Genomic DNA, 6,000 nt, shown 5'->3' on the forward strand with positions numbered 1-6,000 from the left:
TAAATGCAAGAAAAGTAAAAATTAAATGATAATAGGGGAGAGCGGGGTCAGTTGGGACATTTTTGTATCCTCATGAAATAACCTCCCATTTCTCACAGACTACTTAAATAATAATGGAAGAGTGTCTGCTGTTCAGTTTTTTAGAGTCTAACCGAAATGTGAAAGAAATAACATTTTTAAAAAAGCAAAATGATAAGCAATACATTTTCTCAAAATTCTGCCTCCCCAGGATGGTTAGGACACTTCTACCATGACATAGTCATAGTCATACCAAAAATTAGGGGAAAAAAAACGAAAATTGGTCCACAGGGGGAGCCACAGCAAACGGTCACATTTTAGCCATTTTGAAGCATTTTTCTGTTGTTATAGCGCCACCCAGTTGCCAATTAGAGTTAAATTTCTCCAGTCACCTTGAGGCGTCCTGTTCTACATATCTACCAAGTTTAGTAAAAATCCATGTGGCGGTTAGGCCTAGATAAGAAATGAGCTCTCTAGCGCCCCCATTTTGTTTGATGGGCTCAATAATGGAGGGGTCCCCTCAGATTATGTGTGGTCATATGCCTACAAAGTTGCGTGGTGATGGGTGAAACCCTTGAGATGTTATACACCTTTATGTGATGAGCCACGCCCTCCGCAATATTCATTGCCTTATAGAAGCTCAGTTTTAGTAAGTTTTCCAACTTTTGCCAAGAGGGAACTTTAGATATTGCTCCCTAGATTATGTTCACCCAGTTTCATGCAGATCGCTCAAACTTCCTAGGAAGAGATCCATTTGAAGTGTTTTTCAAAAAATTCAAAATGGTGGAAAATCTATATAAGCGGAAGTTATGGGTTCTTGAGGCAAATGTGTTCCTCATGAGGAGAGGCATCTCTGTGCAAAGTTTCATGTCTCTACGACATACGGGGCATGAGATATGCCCATTCAAAGTTTGCAATTTCAATCGGTTGCTATAGCGCCCCCCTTTGGCCAATTGATGTAATATTGCTTCATTGGCATCCTCCCATGACCCTCTACCACTGTGCCAAATTTCACATGGATTGACCAAGTCAGTGAGGAGAAAAATGTGGAACAGACACACAGACACACAGACGGACAGACAGACAAAATTTTCGTCATTATATAGTAAGATAAGAAGACAGGACAGTTTTTTCTCTCTCTCTTTTTTTTTAATAGAAGTTCTTCGGATTTAATAAAGCAGGTTGTTGGCTACCTCAAATCTCGTGTCCACTCCTTGATTACCCTGTAAGTTATTCATGTTCCTTTAGTCTGTACAAATCCTTGGATCAAAAGATTCAAAAGGGTTTTTCATAAAAATTAATCCAAATTGTGAGGATTGTTTTTACAGGATAAAGTAGTGTTGTGTCGGTATGCTGGGTGCCGTAATCCTTGAGTGCCATAACGCTCTCTCTCTGTTTGTCGCAGCTAGATCAAATGAATGATTCATAACTGATGTATAATCTGAAGCCAAGTAATATTCATACTGCTTTAAATAGACAATTTGATTATGTTTCTCATCTTGTGAGGAATTAAAGGCCTGTCCCAAATATAAGCCCGTTAATTTCAGTGATTTAAGCAAATAGTTGCAAATTGAAGTTTTACGGTATTTTCATAAACAACTGAGAAATGGTATTTGGCTGTCTCCATTTCAGTGGCACCCATCAGCTCAATTTGGTTACTACAGGTCACATGTAGCCTAAAGATTAATGTGGGCTAATGACTTTGTCACCATTAAAAAAAACAGTCAATAACAACAGCACTTAACTTAAGCATTAAAAAAAGAAGTTAAATAGAAGATCTATGAACATTCAGTTTACAATCAGGGGTTGAAAAGTAGGCCTATATAAATTTATGCAATAAACTTACTTACATGCTTCAGATTTCAACTGCCCCCCTGTCCCACCCAATCCCACTCTCCCCTATTAGTTGAAGAGAATATTACATAGTTGAATTATTGGTAGCATATGCAGGTGTAAAAATACAAAACATTTAAGACCAAAAATAATTTTTACTGCTTTTTTTTTTTAAGTCTGTTGATATTAATGTTTTTTAAATTCATGTAGGTGTAATTTTATGTGGTTGTGCCTTGCTTTTGTATTTAAATAAAATCATAATTTGGATCATCTGCGCCATATTCTGACAGTTGTGAAGCATTTTGAAAGGTTTAACTCAGGCTCATCAATCACTTAACACACATGAAAATTAACATTGGATACAAATTATACTGTAAAAAACAGTTTTCATTAGAAGAGGTACAAAATACCTCATATCTGTGATATTAAGACAGCATAATAAATGTAAATGTACCTTGAACTTTTGGTAGAGGAGCTATTAAGACAGCATAGTAAATGCTTAAATGCAGTATTCAGAGAATATGTAAATCATTAACATGACAAATCATAAATATCATGACAGATCATATTAAATTGTAGGCGACAGAGTACAAGCACAAACACAGGGGGATTTTACAGACTTAAGTTTAACAGCATCTTTCCCACTCAGTTTAGGTGCTACTTTTCACAGACTTGTTGTAAATGTAGACAAGAAATTAGTGCGACGTTGGCACATTTTCAGTCTGTATGGTCAGAGTGGAGTGGTTAAAGTGTAAAAGTTGTTCTTTTGTCAGTACAGTTACTACAAACCGTCCACAGATGGATGAAGTGTGAAAACAGTCCAACCAGCATTCAAGAGAGAGATGCAACTCATGCTGAACAGAATCTATAATCTATTGAAATTATGCTATAATATTGAACAAGTGCAGAGTGAATCCATTGCTAAAACATGTGCACTATGTCTTTCAAATTAGAGGCAAAAAAATATTTTGCAAATGGAGGCAAGACAGAACTCTGAGAGTAGTTTTCCAACCTTTCTTTCCCTCACATCAGCCCCTCATAAAAACCTCATATACAGGAAATTCTGCTTATTTGGAAGTTTCACTGCTTACACTGCTTGTGCACAAACTAATTAACCCAAGAAGTGGACATTTCTACCAAACAGACCACTCGAAGGGAACAGCAGTGAGCCAACCTGAGCACCATTACCCCATCATTATAATGACCTGGCACTGTTTTTTACTTGGAAAGAGAATAGGATGGTTCTTCAGAGCTTCAGTGCAGATTTCGTGACAGGTAGACTGACAGAAATTGGAGCAGAGGAAAACTCCAAGAGTACAACACATGCTTCATTTCAGACACCTGCAGCACATCATGAAAAAGTCTAATGACAAAGCAACCAGAGTTTCTAAGTTTCCACTCTATACTAACTCTTAATGAATACTTGGCATGGCAGCGTGGTCTCTGTTGGCAGCGTCTGTGTTGGCAGGTTGTGGTGGTTAGTATCAGTAGCAGGGCACTAGGCCACAGGTCACTGAGGGATTTCACTATGCAGAGCCAGGTTGTTAGTCCTCAGTGTGGACTACATGTATTCTGTTGTATTTTAGTTGCTTTCCAATTTGTTGTTGTCCCACATCCCCCACAGACCCTTGCAGATGATCATCGACATCACCCATCCCACGTGTTCATTTAAAGTGATTTTAAACTGGATGTTATTTCATGCGAATCAACTGTCAGTTGGTCAAGTTTCCATTTGTACTACTTAAGTCTGCCTGGAGTGGCAGAGGAATGACTCCAATAGTTTTAGCTAACAATTTAAATATTTAGGCCATTTACTGCTTTTAGTTATTTCAACTGTTTAGCTAAGTATTTCCTGAGTTTATTACTCATTGCTAGCTACAGTAGCTTAACTCTTTGTATATTTTAATTACCAACAGTATATCCATTACGTTTAGCTATATTTTAACAATTTATTTGATTACCTTTAGCTAACTACACTAACAATTTATTTCATTATTTTTAGCTAACTATACCAACAGTTTATCCATTACTTTTAGCTAACTATACCAACAGTTTATCCATTACTTTTAGCTAACTATACCAACACTTTATCCATTACTTTCAGCGTACTATACCAACACTTTATCCATTACTTTTAGCTAACTATACCAACTGTTTATCCCTTACTTTCAGCCAACTATTTAACCATCTTATTATTTTTATTAGCCTGCTTTGGCTATCTGTTACGTTTTTTGGGGGGTTTTTTGTAGGCCAACACAGAGGTTCCCTCGTCAGTAAGCCAGTGGGATTTTCCGATTTTGAATTATTGCAGAAAATAAGATCTGTGGCAAACAAAAGCTTATGGTACTTTCATAATAATTTACATTGCCACCACAAGACTGTAAATGTTCGGTGTGATGACGTTCTGTAGTCTCATTTAGCCATTTTTTAGCAAGCCTTGTTAGGGCCCGAAAACAGCACAACAGAGAACAGTTGGTAATGATGTTTACAGTCATTACTCAGCAGATACAGAGCAGAGCCACTGAACAGCATACAGTTCAGTTCAACACTCCAGCAAAGTCTCTGAGTCCTTGGCAGCCCGGCTGGTTTGGCAGGCCAAACTGGGCCAAGAGGCAGACAAGTGAGCAGGAGCGGTATCACAACAACAAACACAGCTCAGTTCAATGAAAGGCAATGGTACTGAGTAGGAGCAGGCAGGTGATGTAGATGAGGAAACAGAAAACAGAAACAGACAGAAGACAGGTTGAGGTCAGGTGGAGGGTCGAGAGGCCAGCAGGTAACTACCCATTGGTAAGTACGTACTCACAGCAATGGCAAGTGTGGTGACACGGTGAAAATCTCTGGACCACAAGAAACCGCAAGTAAGCTGACTGGAACACTCAGACTGTGGTGTCACTGGATGGAAACTCCAAGCAGCCACAGGCAAACAGGAACCAAAGACATGGAGGCAGGTCTTGTGGTCAGGGACAGAAGGCTGAGGCATTTACCAGGAATCAGACAAAGCAGACAGGTCAGAGGCAGACAGGGTCAGCAATGGGAAACCAGTCTGGAAGAAAGTGCTTGAGTGTCTTTGGTGGCAAAGAACAAACTGGCGATGAGTGTCTGTGAGGCTGGGGTATATATAATGTCACTGACTGTGTGTAATTAGGAACAGGTGAACTGAGTTGCCTTGATGAGCTGGGCGTGTGGTGGACAGGCAGGAGCGGCATACGTGTTGACAGGGCCCAGGAAACCATAGTGAATGGGAAATTAGTAAATGAGGACTGGTTGACTGGTCATGCAGATAAGAGCATGTGACCAGGAAAACAAAACTGTGACAAATGCATTACTTTTAGCTAATGTTAGGTATAACTACTGTATTATAATATTACTTCGATTACTTCTATCTAAATTTTAAGTTTTTAGAATTACTTTTAGCTAACTTTTTAATCATTTAACTGTATTTATGAGTCTCCTTTTAGCTATCTCTTCTCCATTACTTTATCTGTGTCTGCCATTATGCATTAGCCTACTTTTGGCTAATGTTAGCTATAACTGTATCAAACTGTTAAAACTTTTTCCCCATTTCACAATTACTTTTAGCTAACTATTTCAAATATCATCCATTACTTTATCTGTGTCAACCATGCTTCCATTACTTTTAGCTTAATGTGACAACTTTATTTTTCATTTAAAAAAATGTGAAATGTAGTTTAGGCATTAGAGGTGACTCATTTTGTCCATATGTCTTTTTATTTGAATCATTATTTAAATATTTTTATTCATTGACCTACTCAACTATCCTTCCACATACCACCTGCCAGCTGCAGAAGTTTCTCCTGGGGTCAGTAGGCTATGCCTGGTTGGGAAACACTCTATTTAATGTTATTATTTTACATAAATGTGAACGATTTGACTTGAACCTTTGTTCCATTTGTTCTATTTGTATTAGTACATATTGCCCACCTTATGTAAAAAGGGGATTATATAAATGTTGTTAGTAAGAACTGCAGTACACACTTACATGTACGCAATGTTCCTATCACCACTGTGCTGTACTGTAGTTGCAGTTGCTCTTTATGTTGCTATGGAGAGTTTATCAGCCTTTTGTTTGTATGAGATAAGGAGAAGGGCACTGTTGGATTCTTTCCACTCCTCGATGTAGCTGTG

Source organism: Epinephelus fuscoguttatus, linkage group LG20 (assembly GCF_011397635.1).
Source record: "Epinephelus fuscoguttatus linkage group LG20, E.fuscoguttatus.final_Chr_v1".
Taxonomy (NCBI): domain Eukaryota; kingdom Metazoa; phylum Chordata; class Actinopteri; order Perciformes; family Serranidae; genus Epinephelus; species Epinephelus fuscoguttatus.